Source organism: Neophocaena asiaeorientalis, unplaced genomic scaffold (genome assembly GCF_003031525.2).
Source record: "Neophocaena asiaeorientalis asiaeorientalis breed wild unplaced genomic scaffold, Neophocaena_asiaeorientalis_V1.1 scaffold180, whole genome shotgun sequence".
Classification (NCBI taxonomy): domain Eukaryota; kingdom Metazoa; phylum Chordata; class Mammalia; order Artiodactyla; family Phocoenidae; genus Neophocaena; species Neophocaena asiaeorientalis.
The window spans coordinates 4,902,967-4,924,649 of record NW_020173697.1 but is presented as its reverse complement, the minus strand read 5'-3'; positions in this window follow the sequence as shown (position 1 = coordinate 4,924,649).

Sequence of the window (21,683 nt, the reverse complement as noted above, 5' to 3'; positions counted from 1 at the left end):
GTCTGGTGGGTGGCAAAGTTTCATTCCGTCCTTAAAGTTACCTATGGCAAACGGAGCCACAGCACCTTACATCCTGTCTCAGTCCATACTGGGCATCTTATAAACAACAGACATTTATGTTTCACAGCTCTGGAGGCTGGATGTCCAAGATCAAGGGGCCAGCCTGGCGGGGTGGGGGCCTCGTTCAGATTCATAGCTAGCACCTTTCCTCTGTGTCTTCACATGGAAGAAGGCGTGAGTGGCTCTGTGGGGTCTCCTCTATAAGGGCACTAATCTTATTCAGGAGAGCTCCACCCTTATGACCTAAGCACCTCCCAAACCCCACCCCCCACCCGAACACCATCACATCGGGCAGGATTTTCAATATATGAATTTGGGGGCATACAAACATTCAGACCACAGCAAATTCTAATTCAAACTTACTAGAAGCACACTGATACCTCCCTAATTTCACCTAAGAGGACACTAGCCTTAGAAAATTTCCCAGAACATGGTGGGCTAAGGCTTTCTAAAGACATGTCCCTTAGACAAGGGTTCTCACCACAGTGCCGTTGCATCACAGCTGGGTCCTCTCCTGTGTGCGGCCAGAGGGAAAAATAAATTCTGTCTCGCTTAAACCACTGTTACCTTGGGGGCTTCGTTACAGCAACTGGCACCTTAACTAAATAAAGCAAATCCCAACTAGTGGCACAGGTACTAAGTCAAGAAGGTAGAGGTTAAGACAGGAGGAGCTTTCTTTGTCCTACTGGAATTTAAGGAAGGTTCCAACTGGCTCTCCACCCTTCAATGGAAAATGCCCTTTTTTTGTTCTAATACTACCCCCAGGAGAACAGCCTTGAGCAGTTATGGAGCAGTGAGTCAGTGACCCGGAGAGTTAGACCAGGCGAGTTTACCCAGGTGATTGGACAGGGGACAGCGCACGGGGGGTCCCTTCCCAGGTGATCAGACGGGAGGACGGTGCACAGGGATCCCTTCCTGGGTGATCAGATGGGGGACGGTGCATGGGGCTCCTTTCCCAGGTAATCATGTGGGAGGACAGGGCACGGGCGTCCTTTCCCGGGTGATCAGACAGGAGGGGCACACAGGGGTCCTTTCCAGGCTTAAGGTGAGATTCCCGTCTGGCAATGAGTTCTCTCCGCAGCTTCTATTCACATTAGAGGATTACCGCAGGAAGGGCCACCAGCATGTGCTTTTGTGTGAGTGTCAAGACTGAGAAAGTCTCATCAGTGGAAAGGGTGGCCAATGGCCGCCCTGCTGCCCAGCTCGTGGATGAGGCGGGACCCAGTGGGGAGTGCAGGTTAGCCGGCCATGTGAGGACACGGGTCCCTGAGGGGCTCCAGGGGACGCTTGCCATGTCCTCCCACATGGGCAAGGACCGCAGCCCAGCACTGGGAGGGCTCGTTCCTCGAGGGTGACAGTGAGGAGACCGTGGCCAAGGCCTGGGCTCCGTGGACACCATCAAGCCTTCCAGGCCCGCCAGATCACTGTGGGGCCACATGTCAGAGCTGTGCAGACACACGCAGACCAACCACCCCCAGTAACGCCCAGAAACCCCTAAGGATACGGTGATCCCAGCAGGTGAGGCCTGACGCTGCCCACAGGTAATATGGACTGTCCCCTGCATGGACAAGAGGGCTGCCTGGCTCAGCCGTTCTCCAAGACCCCTCTCCCTCCACCACTCGACCAGGAGGGACCTGGCTACATCCAGGGACATGTGACCAAAACAGAAGATGCTCCTGGGAAAATACGTTCCTATCCTGTACTGCTGGTAGAAATAGAAAATGGTCCAGCCACCCAGGAAGACTGTTCAGCAGTTTCTTATAAAACTAAACATGCACTTTCCATACAATCCAAGAGCACAGCAGCCATATGCTTGGGCACTTACCCCAGAGAAATGAACACTCATGTTCACAAATACATACACAAAAACCTGTGTTCATAGAGGGTTAATTTGTGATCACAAAAACCTGCAAATGACCCAAATGTCTTTCAAAGAATGAGTGGTTAAATGGACTCTGGAACCATCCATATGACGAACGCCACACAGCTTCGATGGACCCAAGGGCATTGCGCTGAGTGAAAAGGCCAATCTCACACACACACACGTACGCGCACACACACACCCCTGTAGAAACTGCTGAAAACCGAGTAAGGCTCCCAGACTGTTACCAGTTGACGGGTTTGATACTGGGTTGCGGAGACCTAAGATGTCACTGTCTGGGGAAGATGGGAGAGGAGAGCATGGAACCCTGTGTGTTAGTTTCACAACTTTCTGTGAGCCTATGATTATTTCAACACAAAAGCTTTTGAAAATATCAGTCCTAGATACATGTACCCCAGTGTTCACTGCAGCACTATATACAGTAGCCAGGTCATGGAAGCAACCTTAAAAGCTCATCGACAGATGAATGGATAAAGAAGATGTGGCACATATATACACTGAAATATTACTCAGCCATAAAAAGGAACGAAACTGGGTCATTTGTAGAGACGTGGATGGATCTAGAGACTGTCATACAGAGTGAAGTAAGTCAGAAAGAGAAAAACAAATATCATATATTAACGCATATAGGTGGAAACTAGAAAAATGGCACAGATGAACTGGTTTGCAAGGCAGAAATAGAGACACAGATGTAGGGAACAAACGTACGGACACCAAGGGGGGAAAGCAGGGGGAGGGTGGTGGAGGTGGGATGAACTGGGAGATTGGGATTGACATATATACACTAATATGTATATAATACATAACTAATAAGAACCTGCTGTATAAAAAAATAAATAACATTCGAAACACAAAACAAAACAAAAATCAGTCCTGGTAATCAGCAGAAAAGAAAACTGACTACGCAGATATCTTTCTTGAATGGAATCTACAATCATTTTCCTTCAAATTTCTCATACAGTTTAAGGTGGATAGAAACTCTGCCTTATTAAAGTTGTGAATGAAAAAATATCACCTGCCATATCAGTAAACAAAGGATGTTGCAGCCATCAAGCCCTCACATTACAGCCGCCCCGAAGGCGAGCCCTGAGGGAACTCAGGATGGAGACAGGATGCCGGCCATCAAGCCCTCAGCCACTGCAGCTACTCCCCACCTCCCTCTACCCCACTTCCCGATGGTGCACCCCGAGGACACTCAGGATGGGAAAGCACAGGACACTGGCCCCAGAGAGCTGAGGTGCAGATCAAAGGAATGATTGCAGTGAGCCCAGACTCTTGCATCTTCCCATACACAGAAAAGCGCTAAATTCCTTAACTTGAGATGTCTGGCTTTCTTTAATTAACAGTCATCTTTTGATGTTCTGACCACCTGGTCTTTGTTGCAAAATCTCCTGTACATCCTGGCTCCTCTGTTACCTCTGGGGAGCAGACCCTCGGAGCTGTCTGAGAAGCTGTGTCCTGGGCTTAAGTCCTCAGTTTTGTCTGCCCAATAAAACATAATCCTCAACTTTTCGGTTGTGCATTTTTTTCCATCAACGAAGTCAACGTGGCATAACCGTAGGAAGACAAAGTTTGGGGCACGGAAGAAGAAAGCAGGGAACAATACATATCCTTCGGACTTAGAGGAGGGCGATAATGAAACAATGAAAATATTTTCAGATTCTTAGTGAAAAAACTGACCTTGAGGGTCTTATTCAAGTAGAGCAATGGGTCAAAAAATAAGATAAACAGGGACTTCCCTGCCTTTCCCTCAGTTAAGATTCTGCACTCCCACTGCAGGGGGTGCAGGTTCAATCCCTGGTCAGGGAAATAAGATCCCGCAGGCTGCGTGTTGCGGCCAAAAAAAAAAAAGTAAACATAAATATAGTGCAGACTTGAATTTTTAAGTCAACATCGATGTTCTGAGAAATTCTTGATTCAATTACCCTTTATGGGCCAAAGAAAGACCCTGTCACCTAACACACAATTTACTGGTTTTTTTCCCACCTCTCTTGGGAAAATAAGATGAAATGACCAAACTGTGACTACTGGGCAAGTTACACAAAAGCTTCATGCACTTTCCCTGGAAAGAGAAACTGTACGTATTCGCAACAAGCAGAAGAAACGATTGCACAATTCTGACACAGACTCTTCCCGGGGCCACCCTGGTTGCAGCTGACACGGCAGTGAGTGACAGTCCCATGTGCCAGCTACCGTGAAGGCTGTCACCACCCTCACTCCTGTCTGGAGGGGGCAATAAAGCTGTCCAAAGTTTTCTCTTTGGAAGTCATCATCTGGTTATTCATGGAAGTGGCTATAAATTAGGGACAAAAATCACAGGAGTAGGAGGGGGTGTCCCGATTGCTGTAACTTTTGAAACAATGACTCTCTTGCCCAGGCAGGGGGAGCAGGGGTGGGATTGCCTTCGGGGGGAACAGAGGATTCAGCAGCGAAGCTGGTTTCCCTCTCCAGCTGTCCTGAGCTCAGACGCTGGCTTATTCCAAAGCCCTGAAATTAGCCCTGCAGGGAAGGGGTCCCCTGACTCTGCAAAGTCCTCGTGCAGTCATGAACCTCCACTTTTTCTTTAGCTTTACCTGCCACCTTTGGCAGTGTGCAAACACGTAGAGACTTGCACGATATTCTGGAAGCAAAGCTGCACCAACTGAAAAATCCCATGTATCTTCTCTGATCGTGGTCCAGCAAGGCCAGATACACATTAAAATTGTGACAAATACTGGCTGCTGAACAAACGCCCGAGGAAACAAAACTGAACATAAACGTCTAACTTCCACAGGAATTTAAAAACATGAACTGGGGATTGCTGTATCCTCAAATTCCAATAGCAACTTTCAGAAAATTTAAGAACTAAACTGTGAAATGCTAGGAGAACCATCAGAATAATATGAGATTATTTACGAGGATGAAAACTTTCAGGAAAACGAGAGCGCTATCGGGGGGTTTCATCTGGCATCAAGTCTGCGGAAGAATTGCATCTTTTTTTTTTTTTGCGGTGCGTGGGCCTCTCACTGCTGCGACCTCTCCCGTTGCGGAGCACAGGCTCCGGACGCGCAGGCTCAGCGGCCATGGCTCACGGGCCCAGCCGCTCCGCGGCACGTGGGATCTTCCCGGACTGGGGCACGAACCCGGGTCCCCTGCGTCAGCAGGCGGACTCTCAACCACTGCGCCACCAGGGAAGCCCAGAATTACATCTTTAAAAAGCTGAATTACGGCACCAATTTGAAGGCCCAAGGCATCCAACTGTTAGGAGAGAGTGGATAGGGCAGTCTGTAACTGAGACAGGGATTCACATTGTACAAACTGGTCAATCCCTTTACCCTTAACAGTGGCCACAGAAGGTATCAGGGGCCAATTTTTTTCTCCTCTGACCCCTCCCTATTCTGTGACTCACATCCTGCAGTAACTCCTGGCTGACTTGAAAGGCCTTCTGGGACATCAATTCCCAGGACTCAGTTTTCTCTATCAGACTGTTGCAGATAAATCTCATTTTATGTCTCGGCTCATAACAGCAGGGGAAGTGCATTCCTGCGCCTCTGCTTTCTGGTGCTGTGTTTAATGCTGCAGCTGAGGCCTGAGCATCCCCCACCATGAGACACAGAAGATGGGACGCCACCACCCCCATTCAGCTCCCAGAAACAACCGAGCAGTAATGCAGTAAATCACCATCGTAATTGTCTCGATAGAGCCAGTCAGCTGGCTTAATGAGACAGGAAGGAGGCTACCGGGCAAGAGGTATGACATTTTAACAACTCACGTCCAGCTGTAATTTATCCTTCACGACACATTTAATTTTTCTGGGGCGTTCTCAGAAGCACCGTCCCCGTTTTGAAGATGCCAAACCCTGCGTGACCCTTCTTGATCACTTCCCTCAATCAACACAAGCATACAGGACATCCTTGAAGTGTTTGAAAATATAAGCTAGCAAAATGCGGTCTATGTGCCTCCTTTTCTGCTGGGCCTGCAGCATTTGAGATTTAAAACCTTCCATTTGACAAGACCGCACTCATGCAATATTCCCTTCTCATTCTGCAAGGCTTGGCGAACTCCGGTCTTTTTTCATGCACAGCTGCCTCCTTCTCGTCAGGAAGGTGCACCCGTGCTTTCTGTTCACCGTCTCCACAGCCCATTAAATATTCCCAAATCGATGACCAGCAGCCCGAGTCTGCCAGGTTCGGATTCAGAAACAAAGCTGAGGTTCCCAGGGCCGCAGGGACGGGCCATCGTGCTGGTCCCGGGGGGACCGAGAAGGAGCCCCACATGAGAGCTGGGCCACGAGGACCACAGAGAGACACGGCGCCCGTCCTAGGGCCCTCTTCGTAGTTGGTGGTCGCTCTGCAGCGCTCACAGACATCGGATTACAAGACAGTACAACTGGAACACGCCATCCCTCTGCACGGAGCCTCTGCTCTGCTCGGGGACGCTGCCACCAGGCAGGTGCTCAAGGGCCCTGGAGCCCGGCGCGGCCTCCCAGCTTCAGGGGCGCCCCTGCCTCAAGACCTCACACCCTACCGGACGATGGAAGGAGCTGCCTGCTTGCTGGGGGGCCCTCGCCCAACCGTCTGACTTACTGCCCAGCCCCCGTCCCTTGTTCACCTTCGTCAGGCCGCCTCTCATAGGCTAACGACACACGCCCCGGCCTACTCACCCTGGCCGGCCACGTGGCCACGTTCCCCCGGGCCCGCCCCCAACCTCGCCTCTGCCCTTCTCTAAACACCCGAGATGCTGCCTCCACACGTGACGATCCCCCAGCAGCGGCGAGATTAGCCTGGTCACCTTCTCTCGTGGCTCACGCTGTCCTCAGAGAGAAGTCGGTGAAGGGACAGAAACAGCATACTCCGCACTGCCCACCTTAGGAAATACAGCCTCTTAGTTCTTGCCTTTTCTCAGTACCGAGAAGGGATTTTATTATTATTATCCTTTTGACAGAAAACACCCCAGGAAGTACATCTGGGGCAGAATTCTTACCAAAGTAACGTCTTCCAAGAATCCAACTTTTATTCAGACTCTCCGTGACTCAAAATCTTGAACTCTCAAGGGCTTGGGTTTGGCCCCGCGGGGTCGAGCAGCCAGAAACCGAGAGGCTGGAGGGAGTGAACGGCCTGCTGAGGGGCAGGGCACACCCGCTACGTCTGAATCCCTAGAAACACAAGGCTGTCTTCTCATTTTCTGAGAGCTAATTGTTCCAAGGCCCAGAGGGACCCTCCACACAATCACTTTTTGTAGAAACTTGATTCCCTGGCAAGAAAAGCCTTTTAACTTTTTTTCCTTCTGGTGCACGTAACCCATTTAATCCCATCTAATTCTTTAATGAGGCTCTGTTTTCCACAGGGCTCTCACATTTTAAAATTTCTTGTCTACTTCTATTCCCGAAGCATTGACAAGATTGTCTGGTTTGCTTCACTTGAGCCCTGCCTACACTAGGTCTAAAACAAACAAAAACAAGAAACCCAGACAAGAGCAGGGAATTGATTTGATTGTCAACAATGATGTAAGCTGATAGCTTCACTGAACTAGCCAGTGATTTCGTCAACGTGATTTAAGGGAATCAACCCGATTCCCTTAAAACTATCAAACCATATAAATAGCCAAATTCTAGAAACTCTTCTAAGGAGAATAATTTCTGTGTCCTCCTCCTTTAACAGTGAGCAGAAGCAAGGCTCCTCTGAATTTGGGGGAACTCTTCCAAGCCCCGATGAGTGTCACGGGGCTGAGAGCTGTGCAGAAATGCAGCGTGGTGGCCTGTTGCCCTGAGCAAGGAGCTCGTCTGAGAAGCGCTGATGGCGGTGCTGCAGTCACGGATCCCTGGGAATGTAAGTAAGCAGACTCCCAAGGGATGTTTAGCTCTTCTTGCGGGGAGTGCTGCAGACGCCTATCTGTGGATTTCCAATGGATCTGATTTTCATTTTTTAGAAATGGCAAAGGGGGACGTGACCTCTCCGTGTGGTCTCAGCGGCCCTCCTGGTGGTCTGCAGCACGAGCCCTGAACGACAATTCATCCTCACCTGCCACTCTGGGCAGCGCATGGGTTCAGACAGGGGCCCTGCATCAACAAGGAAACAGGTTTTTTCTTTAAATCTGAAGATTTTATTCCAAGTGTGTCTCGGCCGACAGAGCTGTGATTTAGGAGCTTTTTCTTCAGTCCCCCAGGCCCCCAGCTCCCATGTCTGCCACCCCAGGTCGCCGGCTGCAACGGATGCTCACCACCAAACCAGAGCCTCACAGAACCCAAACCTGCGTACACACACACACACACACACACACACACACGTCGTGGCGAAGTAAGAAGTTGGCACCTTCTTCACTGCCTTCTGTTAATCTCTCCCCTTTTGGGTGGATTTTCAGATACAGTGATCAGAGCAGTTGAGGAGGGGAGAGATGTAAGTCTGCTGGATGCGGTGCTATGTGAACCTTTGCAGACTCTGCTGAGAACAGAAGCTCCGCCCACCTGGACCTCAGTTTCCCCTCCTGCAGAAGGAGGGCGGCCGTGTCTGCCAGTTTGAGAAGGGCAGGTACCATCCCGTCTTCACGACTCTCTCAGTTTCAGCGTACAATGAACAAAGTACTGTCTTCCTTCAGGCGGAATAACTACAACAAAATCTCCTGCGTCCCCTCCCTGCGCCTGGCTCTCACACTGATCACGCGGCCATCCTGAGAACACGGCCCTCCGAGCGGTTTATCTCCCATCGCTGTGCCCCCTCCAGGGGGGCACACACCCCACCCTCGGCTCTGAGGAAGTGCTCACATCCATTATGGAAGGATACTGTCTTTCTCTCAGATAAGCACCTCGACTGCTTCGGGAATAGTCTGTCATTGCTGCAGCCCTGGGACTCGTTATTGTTGATACGATGAAGGAACCAGCCTCCTCCTCCATAGGCGGTAACTGAAGGGGTGGCAGTGGTCCCCGCGCCCCATGACAAGGCTGGCGTCACCCTGGAGACCAGGCCAGAGGTCTGCCTCTCACTCCTGTCCCGGTGTGCTTGAGGCCGTAGGGCAGATGTCAGAACACAGGCGGTCACAGCCAGGGCTCACGTGAAGGCACAGGGAAGCCTCCTCTGGCATACGGCGGGGCGTCAGGGCTGTGACTTGTATCTACATCCAAGATAGTATTAAGAGCACCTATTGTGGAGCCTGACAAGCCTTCAGGAGTTTACTTTCCATATGCAGAGGCCACATCAGAGTCTACTTGGAGTGGACAAACTCAGGAGGATTGAATACTTGAAATTCGATGGAAACGAATCCACGTCCCGTTAGCAGTGGGTAAGCTAGCCGTCGGGGCTTCCTTTGACCAGTCCTTTGTTCGCTCGCTCCGTCCGTCCCATAAACGTTCCCCGTTTCCTGCTCTGCTCCGGACCACATGCTTGACTCTGAGGTGAAGCGGTCTCGCCCTAAAGAGCCCGCCCGCCCACCTGCTCCCTGCTTTCTGCTTCTTGTAAGCTTTCTCTTTCCGTCCTTCTTGCCTTAAACATGCAGATTTAAAGCCCTTTGCCATTGTTTCCTACTTTCGCCCAGCCTTGTAAGGTGACCGGCGATAAAGCAGAAGTTGACCCGAGTAAGACATGAGAAGTAAGAAGCCACGTTCTGCCCCTCTTCTGCTCGCCACTGAAAACACCAGAAACATCAAATAAAATGTGGTTTGGGGTACTGCACGCAGCGTCAAGCCTGGGGAAGCCGTTCTGTGGTTTATACTGTGTGGAGATCGCTTTAGTGAAGGGCAGTGCCAATACCTGGTGAGGACACTTTAGCCACGGGTGTCTGAGGACAACTGTTCATTTAGTAAAGACCTACTGGAGTGTGAGCATTTGAGATTGTTTTTCAAAGAGCAGATTCTTCCCTCAGTACCTCAGGGAAGCTCTTTTCTATTACAAAAAAGGTCAATTTTGGAGTAGAAAGAGGGACTTCCGGTGCTCAGCAGGACAGATGCACGGCCCTTTGTGTTCGCAGCTGGTGCTGTTGGTGCCTTTCTGGGAGAGGGGGCTCCTAAACGCTTCCACCAACAGATCTACACGTCCTTATCTACACGTCCCTGTCCCTTCCTAACCCTCGAGACATGGCAGCCCCTGGGGAGATGGCGGAATATGCTGCCCCCCCCCAGAACATGCCACTTTGGTGTGATTATTTTGAGCTGCAGGCAGGCACCTGAAAAACAGCGACGGCAGCTAGAGGCTTTCCCTGAACCTCCTTATCTGGCACCAGACACTGGTCCTCCCCTGAAGGACCTCAGTTGTCATAAATCCCCTCCCCGGGGGGTTCCATCAGTCCAGGGGGTCCCATTTGTCACAGGGGAGGTGACTAGAAGTCGACACCGCACCCGGGAGCACTTTGTCACAAACCATCACCCCTCCCATCCCATTGTAAGGGCCCTTTCATCTTTCCTAAAAATCACCCACTCTCCCCCAGAGTCCTGCCCCCTCCCCTTCCCTATTAACCTGGTGTCTGAGCCTGACTCCTAAGCCACTGGGGCAGCCACTCATGTTCCCCCGGCACCTGCCAAGTACGCACGAGGTAAGCACGTCACCAAACTTCTGTGTGTGGTGCTTGCTAGCCTGACTTTTCTTCCAGGAGTCTCAGCGAAGAACTCAGAGGGGCAGAGGGAAAATGACTTTTCCTCTCCTGCAGCTGAAGCTGTGCTAGTTATGCTGAGGGTTTCTGGAGGCAAGTACCAGAAACCACTGGACTCTCCCAGGCACCGGGGCACCAGGATGCAGTGTCCCCAGGAGCTTCAGGCAGGGGCGCAGCCAAGCTGCAGGAGGGGCTGCAGTTGGGAAGCAGAGAGCATCTGCCTTCCTGAGGGTCCCCTCGGGCTCTCCTGCTTCCTCCTCTCAGCTCCCCAAAAGGCAGAGGACGGCGAAGCACAGCCAGCCGCCCCCTCTGTGGCTGTTCCTGCCACAAGCATGCCCCAGCGGCTGTCTCTCCCTCCTCCCGGGACACAGACCCTAAGCGGCCCTGTTTTGAACCCAGGCTCCACCCCTGCTCAGCCATCAAGGCCGCAGGTGAGTCACCTGACAGTCTCCACCCACATGGAGCGGGCACTTCTCAGAGAAGGCGGGATGGATTGAGGGCTGGAACGCTGAGTTTTGGTAAAGACACCCCCCAAAATGTCTGCAGGGTGGCCACCAAATCCTGGCAGCACGGACAAACAGATGATAAATAATTATTAATTCTACATAATGAGATAGTTTTGTTTCCAGACTGGGCGGCACAGAAGGAAGCAGCAGGGCCAGACTTCGCAGCGTGTCATTATCCTGGATGTCTGTGCCCCTGGGCTAGCCAGCCACACATGCCCAGGTGGGTCACGTCCGTAGGTTCGTACATAATAAAGAGATCATTGCCTCTGCAACCAAACAGCCTCCAGTCACAGAGAACTGTTTAGCAGGCTAATTAGTAGCCTTCATTAGTCTTCCCCAGGCCCCCGAGAAAATGATTCACGCTAAATCCTGAGTAATCCAAACCCTGGCTCTCAACTTTCCACTATCTGTCCCCAGGCCCGACGCGTATTCACCGTCCCCTCCCCTAGATGGTCAGCAGCAGTAGGGTCGCGCTCATGGTAAAAAAAAAAAACACGTGGTCTCTCTGGCATGGCGGCTTCAGTACAGCCGGACATCCCATGTGTCCGCTGAGGGCCCCCCAAGGCATAGGAGAGAGAGACAGAGACAGAGAGACAGAGCCGTATCACCCTCTGTAACCTGGCCTCCACACCCTGTTTGCTGTGTTCTATTAGGCGCAAGAAGCTAGAGCTGCCCCATAACTGAAGGGAAGGGTATTAGCCTTTACCTTCTGACAGGAAGAGAATCAAAGAGATTGTGGATACGTTTTAAAATCATTATGGAAGTTTCTGGTCTTTGCACAAGAAGTACCAGGAGAGGCATCCGGAGGCCCTGCAGTGGCTCAGCTGAGTTATCAAAATGCAGGCTCCTTCGACCTTTCCTCTCAGCATCTTTAAGGACTGGCTTCTCGTGTTATGTTCACACAATGGCTGCCGCTTCACCAGCAATCACATCCGTCTTCTAGGCAGGGTGAAGGCAGAATGTCGTTTGTCTCCCACCCCCAACTCCCTGCCTGCCTGAGCAGGCACGTTAAAGCTTTCTCATACACCATCTGGCCGACTTCCGCATACATTTAATTGCCCCAAATTGTGGGGCGTGGCTGTCAGGAGCTCAGCTGAGCTGGGAGAGAGCGCTGAGCTGCCAGGGGTTAAAGACCAGCCAAGGAAGGCAACCAGGAGCCACAGTGAAGCCTGTAATCACCCACGGCAATGCTACAAGCACCCATCTGCCCCCTCCCTCCCACCGGGCGAGAGGCTGGGTCAGTGCAGACATGGGGGTCTCACTCTCCAGGGAGCCAGAGCACAGGGACCAGACTGTGGGGGAGATGCTCCCTTTAGACCCTGCAGCCTGGCCATGCACCAGTCTCGTGGGGGAGGGCTCACATCGGAGGTCTCCCAGGGACAAAAGCCTTTCTGATGGCCTTATCGGGCCTGAGAAACCGCAGACAGGTTTTTACCCTGGAGCCAGACCCCTCAGGTCGCTGCCAGAGAAGCTGAGAGATTCTTTTCTAACCTTTACAATGAAAGAAGGCAGGGGCCCGGGTGGCCGGGATGCTGGTGGAGAGGACAGATCAACATTGCCTGTCAAGCAGCATAAATTCCCAGAAAGGATGTGCGGTTGCATTTCAGATGTGTGGATGTGTAATGATTCAACAACCGTGAATTCTGAAATATATTTTAATGTGTATATGTAATAGATATCAAGTAACAGAAAGAGAGAAAGTATTTGAGAAGAGAAAAGTCAGGAAAAAAGTAGGGGGAGGAGGAAATGAGAGGAATGAGTGGGGACAAAACCAAGACGGCTCCCCTTGAAGCCAGGAGGACGGGAGGGTAGGCCGGCGACCCCACAGGACGGCAGGGGAGGCCGGGGACCCCGCAGGATGGGAGGGGAAGCCGGGGACCTGTGATTCAGTTTCTCAAACCCAAGGGAGGTCGCTGTTGGGTTTGTTTGATGTGTCCTTCCCTCAGCATCGTGAATTTGGTCTCGCCTGTTTTTGGCCGTAGCAGTTCACTCCCTTGTCAGCATAAAAGACTGATCGTCCAGAATGAATCTCGCACTTTTCCAGACTCCTCTTCAAGCAGAAAGTTCTGAAAATGAACGCACCCTGCTTCCTAGGGTTATTTACCACCCCCTCTGCTAGACTTCCAGCAGCTGTAGGATCATGCTTCTGTAAAAAAAAATTTTTTTTTCCTGCTCAATTCATTTTTAAATTTTTATTTATTTATTTGTTTTTGGCTGCATTGGGTCTTCGCTGCTATGAGCGGGCTTTCTCTAGTTGCGGCGAGCGGGGGCTACTCTTGGTTGCGATGCGTGGGCTTCCCATTGCGGTGGCTTCTCTTGTTGCAGAGCACAGGCTCTAGGCACACGAGCTTCAGTAGTTGTGGCACGTGGGCTCTAGAGCGCAGGCTCAGTAGCTGTGGCTCACGGGCTCTAGAGCGCAGGCTCAGTAGTTGTGGCTCACGGGCTCTAGAGCGCAGGCTCAGTAGTTGTGGCGCACAGGCTTAGTCTCTCCGCGGCATGTGGGATCTCCCCGGACCAGGGATTGAACACGTGTCCCCCTCCACTGGCAGGCGGATTCTTAACCACTGCGCCAACAGGGAAGCCCCCAGTTCATTTCTTTTTTTTTTTTTTTCCAATTGTTCTGCTTTGTCAATCAATCAACTTTATTAAGGCTCCCAGGTGAGCTGTGCATTCTGTTATTTATTCACCCATTGAACGTATATTTATTGTCTACTGTATGGCAGGTTCTTTGCTATGTTTCCAAAATTAGATGTTAGACCAGAAAGCAGGGGGGTTGAGAGATATAACCACTCCAAAAAGTACAGTCTATTTGTGGACATGGAAATAGATTGAGCACATCCAGAATACAAAACGCTTAGCAGTTGTGCTAAGCAGTCTGTAAGATGGCTCAATGGCCTTGCTTCCTGACATTCATACTCTGTCTTTAAGTCACGTAGTAACCCATTGAATTCAGTAACTCCCTTCTAACAAATTGAATGTAACAAAAATGATAGTATACTGCTTCAGAAATTAGGTTATACAAAAACACGGGCTTCCATCCTAGAGTCTCTCTTTCTCTCTCACTCTCTCTCGTTTGGATTGCCTGCTCTGAGGGAAGCCAGGTGCCATGTTGGGAGAATACTCAGGCAACATAAGGGAGGCCCACGAGGCATGAGACTGAAGCCTCCTGCCAGCAACCGTGTGAATGAGTCCAGCCAGGCCCGGGACTTGGATGAGGGCGCCCAGGCCAACAGTGTGACTGCAGCCTTATGAGGGACCTTGAGCCAGAGCCACTGAGCTAAGCTGCTCCCAGATTCTTGATCTCAGAAACCACAGGACAGTAAATGTTTGTTGTCTTAATTTGCTAACTTTTAGGGAAATTTTTAAAAATTCAGCAATAGATAACTATTAATATAGAAAGGATAAGCTTTGTTATAGCTCTGAGTTTTGTTTGTTTGTTTTTTGCAGTACGCGGGCCTCTCCCTGCCGCGGCCTCTCCCGCCGCGGAGCACAGGCTCCGGACGCGTAGGCTCAGCGGCCATGGCTCACGGGCCCAGCCGCTCCTTGGCATGTGGGATCCCCCCGGAACGGGGCACAAACCCGTGTCCCCTGCATCGGCAGGCGGACTCCCAACCACTGCGCCACCAGGGAAGCCCACAGCTCTGAGTTTTTAAGGGGGCAGAGTAGTGAAATGGTAATTGGGTGGAATGATCTCACAATTGGCGGAAACAGGCCATAAAAGACTGAGTCAGTACTGATGAGAAATGTTTGTCCATTCACTATTGCTATGTATTGTGTGAGTCAGTTATTCTAAATCAAATGAAAGTTTAGCCACTAAGGTTTCAGAGTTTAGAAAGTCCTCTGAGGAAAATATAGCATGATCCAGTACTTTTGGCTGCATAATGTCCAATTATGAAAACTTACTGAGGACCTTCAAAAAAGGGAAAGAAAAGCAGTTAACGAAACCAAATATAACCATTTGCCCACTTGCCTTGTTCTGTACGTTTAAGGTAGATGTGTATGTGTGTGCTTCTTCTTGGTATCTTCAAATACATTTTTTTTGGTAAATAAATGAGTTATGACTGCAACAATTATACAAGGTTGAAGAATTTAAAGGGTCTGCAAAATGCTGTATAACACACTCACATAAAACCTATTCAAGATAAGGCATGCAGCAAGGCAGGAGAAAGAGTGTACAAGCCAGCATCGGGGCCTGGGACATTTGCAGGCACACCCACACAAAGTCTCTTCTCAGTCACACAGGATGCACTTCATCTCTGGGTTATGACCAGTCCTTGTCAGGAAGTTAACATGTCTCATCACACCTTCTGTGTAAGCTCCTGGCTCGTAACTGTCCATTTCACCTGTGACAATGTGAGCAACTCTTGCGGCCCGTCCTCTCATAGCACCTGCAGCTCGATCTCAATTATCAGCATCCTGGTCTCTCAAGGCTATGATACATTTGTTGACATCTTCTAGGATACGGCTCTCAGATACAGCAAGGAAGTCATCAATGCTTGTAATGTCATCTACAGCTTCAGTGAGGACATGGATATGATTCTCCCACGTGCATCTGTACACTTCCATGGTTTTTTTGACCACTTGACTTTTGGGTCTTGCAGCCAAAGCAAGTGCGGTGTTAATCATCTGTGGACACAAGGTTTCCAGGTGATTGGCTGCAACTTTGACAATCTTCATTCCATCTTCATTTGTTGACATGGAACAAACAAGATTTGCCACCTCTACAAGCCTGCTGGTGTGTTCACGAAATATCGCAGCATATTCTTCTGTTTCCTTTTTCGGGCCATTCTTGGCAGCTTCAACGAGAACCAAAAGTGGGACTGTCGTATCCAAAAAGGAGTCTGACACGTGATCTATAATAGCCTTACGGAGCTGTCTGCGAAGGTCTCTTGTCTTCCCGCACATGTTTTCTACCGCAATATTCAAGGTATGTACTCCTTTCCTTTTCTCCAGTCTTTAAGGACTTAGTCCCTCCACTGCCTCTTCCAAGCAGCCATCTTTCACGCACCCAGTTCATTTCTTTAACACCTAATTGTTTTTTCTGTCAAAGTCAGAGATGAGTTAGCAATGACTTGGCAGCCAATCAAAATTCATAGCAAGCTATTTTGTAACCCGTGGGTCAGAAACAAATTTCCTACCAACTTCAGGAGGGATCTCCCTTGGGTTTGTCTGGGTGGGAAATTCACATCCTGCTCTGGGTTCTCAGCCCTGAGCAGGGCGGTGCCCGCGTGCTCCTGAGGCAGCGTCTATGCAGCCGCGTCCCTGAGTTGCCTTCTCGGCGATTTCCCAGCGACGCGGGGAGGTCTGAGGCTGCGGCTGCCAGTGAGTGATTCTCAGCTGCAAGTCCCTGTTAGCTGTGGACCAAGAAGAGATGCAGGAGAGGGTGAGACCAAGACTGCCCGTCTTCCCAGTTCTGAGGCTGGACCACTCTCCTCCCCAGGAAGAGAAAGGCCACCACCGCCAGGCGTTTCCCAGGTGTGACAAACACGCTGAAGTGAAATCAGCCTTCCTTTTCCCCGAGTCAGAACTGCATGGTTCGGGATCTGTCAGTGAATCTCGACGGATGGAAACGTCTATTTCCAAACGCGTAGAATTTCCCATTCCAGCAGGATTAGCAAACTCTCAAATTGCTAGTAGTTGACCAATCGTTTTTGTCGACGGTCATTCCACTGAGAAGAAATGAGCTTGGACCTTAAGTCGTTAAAAGGATTGGACACATGCAACATGTCCCTTCACGTCACTATGTTTACTGAAGAGCAAATGCTCTGCAACATGGAACATCTGTGAAGACAATACATCGTTTCTGACACTGTGCTGTCAAAGGGACAGAAGGAAAAGCTTTATACAAAAAGGAAAGCAAGTACGCCCAGCTAGTTAGCCAAGAGGACAAAGGCAGGGGGACCTACGTTAACTGGATCTTCACAGCTGCTAAAAGCCTGACAAGGGAACTATGCAGTTTAACCAGCTATGGGGCATTTGAGTAACACAGAAAACAGAAGAGACTTTAATTTTCTCCTTGTCAGTTTTCAACAGACAGGCTGTCACTTGAGCAAGCACGGCTACCACGTGGGCTGCAGAAGGACCCCGTCCTGCCAACACCCCGGCTCAACGTGACACGGGGTGCAGGATGGCTGCACCGTTTCCCTCCATCACATTTCAACCAGCCTGCCCCTGTGAGGGGCTTTCTTTTTTGGGCACCACCAGCTCCCTGGGCTCTGCCGTAGCCTTCGTCATAGTGAAGGGAACATGGGTGAAAAGCGGCCACTGTGAGCACGTCCTCCTGGGCCGCTGTCCAGCCCCATCAAGGGGATTCTGGGGTCACACGCCATTTTCCCAGTTACTGGTCTGGTGCCAATTTAGTTCAATTTAACAAAAAGACTTTAAGCCTTAGGTTACTCCTGGGTGCTGAGGCTCTGGGTCATATACTGTGTTTCCAGATATGATTTCAAACGTGCTGTCTGGGGAATTCCCTGGCGGTCCCGTGGTTATAACGGACTCGGCGCCCTCACTGTCATGGCCCGGGTTCGATCCCTGGTTGGGGAACTAGGATCCCGAAAGCAGCACGGCAACCTGACAACAGTTACAGGCGTCCCCAGAGAGCCGGCGGGTGTGCAGGAAACGTGATCCATATTAATTATTTCCTGAGTGCCGCTTACCCTCTTATCCTCAAGGAACCTACATTCTAGCAGGGAGAGATGGTAACGACGATGTCACCAAACAGACAGAGCCGACCCGCCTGAAGTGCCGGCTCTGAAGAGTAGGGCACACGCTAACGACGAAGATCAGAGCGGCCTCAGACGGGTGGCTGGACGGGCCGCTCCCGGGAGGTGTGTGAGCTGAGCCCCGATGATGAAGAGCCGGTTCCAGGCCAGCTCTGAGGCCAGAATAAGCTTCTAGAGAAATCCAGGGCTCAGAGCAGGAGCAGAGCCGGGAGGAGGGCCCGGTGAGACACTGGGTGTACTCGCCCCGCAGCAGGGAGCCCCGGGAGGGTCCAGCTGGGTCACGAGGGCACCCGGGCCACAGAGCCAGGGCGAGGCACGTCCAGCAGGGGCCTTGCCACCGGCCAGGCAGCCTCCGGCCAGGTCCCTCTGGTCACTCTGCACCAGGAGCGGCCGTCCCGTCAGCTCACACTGAAACTGTGAGCCTTACAGGAGTCCAACGCCTGGCGCCTGTCTGATGGGCTGATTCTCAATCACGCGTTAGATCACTATATCCTTAGAACAGGGGGTCCCCCTGACGCGTCACGAGAACCCCCGAAGAATTCACTCTGATCCACTGACTCTGCATGTGCCCCTTGGAAAACAACAACAGGCCTGGGACCAGGGCTTGAATCTGAGGCTAAGAAGCTGCATTCACTGATCAGAGGTCCTTAGTTCCCAACCTTGTTCACAGCTGTATCTTAGCACCCAGCACAGAGGCTGACACATAACTATTTGTTGAAAGAGTTCACATATTAGCCTAGTAAAAGCTCAAGAAACACGACGATTAAACCTCGGTACTACAGCATCCCAACCAGCTAAATTAAGTGGCCTTGGACACTAGCCCTGGTGTGTGAATACCACTTGCGGGGAACGGCGGGATGGACCCACATCTACTCCAGCCTCGGGGCACCAGCGCCCACTCCTGCTCCAAGCTTCTGGAACCGCCTGACCACGCGGACGATTCCACCTGCGGCCTGGCCCCCGGCCCTCCAGGCCCTCACCCTCCAGAGACCGGGCAGGCAGTGTCGCCCTGACCCACGGGGCCCCTGTGGGCACCAGCCCCTCATCCCGTCTCCCAGCTGCCTTCCCCTCTGCCCTACTTCCGGCTCTGTACCAAAAACAGGGGAGCCTCTTGTGGGAGCGATCAAGCCCTCAATCACTAGTTTTATTTCTCGGAGTAAACTTAAGGCTGAGAAAATTCTGGAATGACTGCCCTGGGGAACTAAACGTCCATCTGGAAGCATGGATAATGTGAAATGTATCCCCCCGTGGAGCCCCACAAGTACAACTACAGTATCATCCTTTCTGAGAATTCCTGCCAATTTTTTATGGGGTCAGCAGAAAGTTACATCTTAAGTGAAAACTGCACAGCTTTCTACAGGGGTAGGGAACTGGTGGGACGAGGGATGTGGAAGCTACAAGTAACAGTGAAACTCCACAGACGGGATTTGTGAACACTTGGCCCTTCACATCAAGACGCGGGACGAGTATGTCACCCATCCAGATACTGACTGAGTGGCTGCTGTGTGCCAGGCATTGTAGGCACCGAGGGGGCAGCCATTGCCCTCGTGGAGCTGACCTCTTCCTGGGGTTGGAAGACGGGTCCTAAAGGTCTCACTAAATATGATGTCCAAGGTCAACGTGTGACGTTTAGTCCTTATTGTGGCTCAGACAGTATGAAAGAACAAGCTTGTTGCTTCATTATAGTTGAGAGTGAGATTTGAGAGTGAGACAGATGTGTAGTCATTGTTTGAAAACTCCCAGAATAATGAGATCTGGCATTGATGTGTTCTCTCGTACTTTTCTTCTCAAGCTGCAGAGCTCGACTGGGAGGTATCTGGCAAAAGGCCTCGCTTGCCTAAGCTGTCACCTGACAGCGTGTGCGGCACTGGGCCAGCCCGGCTCCAACTCAACTGAGGCAGCTTGATGAGGCCATGAGCGCAGAGTACCGAGTACCGTTAACATGGCAGAGTGGCTGTAACTCATCCCATCACGGCTAGAAATTATCTGCCTCCAAGGAAGTGTCAATAGCGGTCATCTTCCGGAGGGTCGGCAGTTCTTAAATTTTAGTTTCAGAAGAATCACTCAATGAGTCTGTAACCAAAAGGTCCCAGCTCCTCCCCTAGGAATTCAGCTTGAGGTGGTCTGGGGACGGGCCCAGAGGTGCATTTTACCACTGTGCGTGCCGATTCTATGGCACGGGGCTCTGGTAACCCTGGGACGGAGGGTGCAGACCTCCAGGTCCTGTTCCCCAGATGTACAGCATCTTGGCAAGGATCTCCTCCTTGGAAGGGAAAACGGTTGGAACAGTCTCTTTTACTGATTACGTTTATTCCTTCCTCTCATGCGTCCAGCAAATACTGTTTAGCAACTGCAGTGGACGTGGTCTAGTCTGCCTACTGGAGGGAGGGTGTCAGGATCAGTGCGCACCAGCCGCTGCCCCTGGAGATGGAGGATCTTTTAGGGACGACGGTGGGCCCCACTGGACTGAGCCTGCCTGACTCTGCGTCTTCTCGGTGCTCCCCAAACACCCAAGTTTTCTTTCCTCATCTCCTTCAAGTATTTACTGAACGGACTTCTTTCACTGAAACCTCACTAGATCATTCCGCACTAAGACCAGCACATCAAAGCCTGAACCTCTCTCTTCCCCAGAGTCCTCCCCGGCTCTGTAAAGAGCAACTCCCTTTGTCCAGCTGCAGAAACAGAATCTGTTCGCCCCTCCTGCGCCCGCTCTCTGATCCACGGCAAAGTCCTGATGGTCCTGCTCTGAGATGTGCCCAGAACCCACTGCTTCTCCCAGCTTTCCTCCAAGCCAATGTTGCCATGTCCCCGAGTTACTTGCCTCCCGTCCCCCTCCCCTTCCCCCCGCTAACCACCCTAAAGGACGAATCACCCTCTGTGTGCCTCTCCCCTGGGAAGTCTGCCCTGACTCCCCACGCCTGGGTCTGGTGTTCCTGTCCTTCCTTGCTGTGGTACTTCCTGCACAGCCTGGCTTGCTGACTGCCTGTTTATTCTTTTGTTTTCTCCGCTAGGTTGCAAGGTCTGTATGCGTAGGTGTTGCTTCACAGAACCTGGTTCCTAGTAGGTGCCCCGTGAGGGTTGGTTCGTTTAATGAAGGAGGGAAGGGAAGACTGAGGCAGAGGAAATAGTGGAAGACGACTCAGGATCAGAGAGGGCAAGCAGTGCCGTGTGCCTGGGCAGAGGCTTCGCGGGATGTTATGTGGGACACAGAGAGACATGTACATGCGGACAGAGAAGATGAGGAAAACATGGGAGGTTCTGGGTAGAAAACTGGTCTTTCGTCAGCTGTGGGGACCACTGGATGATTCTGAGCAGAATGGCACACAACGCTCCTTTCAGAAGATAATCTGGTACTGAACTGGACTGAAAGGGGAAAGCAGAAAGACAGAATCCGCCCAACCCCATGAGGAGAAATACCCCAATTCGGACAGCAGCAAGGGGATTGGGGAGGAGTAGACAGAAGTGGGAAACGTTTGGAGGAAAGATACCGGACGCTGAGGACAAAGGAGGCAAGGCACTCGAGGCCGGATCACGTGGCTGGAAGAACAGCGGTGCCTTTCACGGAAAAACGGAGAAACTGCAAAGATGGCATAATTAGGTGCAAAGAGTATGAGTCTGTCTCCAGGCCTTTCAAGTCTGAAACATTCTCAGGACAGCCTGGTAAGAATGAACTGAACCGGAGATTCAGGGCTAAACTCGAGGAGAAATGTCTCTCTCTGTAAAGTCCGAATATTCCAGCCTCTGTCCCAGGAGGAGAGTGAACACTTAGCTTCCCAGGAGTTTGGCTCATGCGGACATCAAAATGTTTTTGAACATTGTTTAAAGGGTTGTTTAATTTTCTGAAAATATTTAGTATCCTTTCTTATTAAGTGGGGCAAAACTCAGCAGTTTGGGTGCACTTTTTCACACCTGGAACCTCTGGAGCCAGAGGGTTCTTGCATTCGGTGGGGATGGGCG